We start from the raw sequence: 330 nt of genomic DNA on the forward strand, positions 1-330 counted from the left end.
ATATTAAGGGCAGGTAATCAAGGAGGTGATGGAGTCCAGGTGAGTGTCATTATGCGCATAATGCTGGTGACAGGTGTGCGCCATAACAAGCAGCTTGTTGACCTAGAGGCTGGAGAGGGAGCACACGTGACAAAACTGGCTGACGTTCTATGTAAAAAAATATATATATATTATTCACTTATTTGCACTACACCAAATGCATTGTGAATGTGGCTTTCATTGAATATAGCCTACCGTTAAACAGTGAAAATAATGTACATTTTTGGAACAAAAAACTTCTTAAACGTGCTGACTTGTGTTGATTTTCGAAATTTAGGAAGTAAAGATTAG

This window comes from Oncorhynchus gorbuscha, linkage group LG02 (genome assembly GCF_021184085.1).
Source record: "Oncorhynchus gorbuscha isolate QuinsamMale2020 ecotype Even-year linkage group LG02, OgorEven_v1.0, whole genome shotgun sequence".
NCBI lineage: Eukaryota > Metazoa > Chordata > Actinopteri > Salmoniformes > Salmonidae > Oncorhynchus > Oncorhynchus gorbuscha.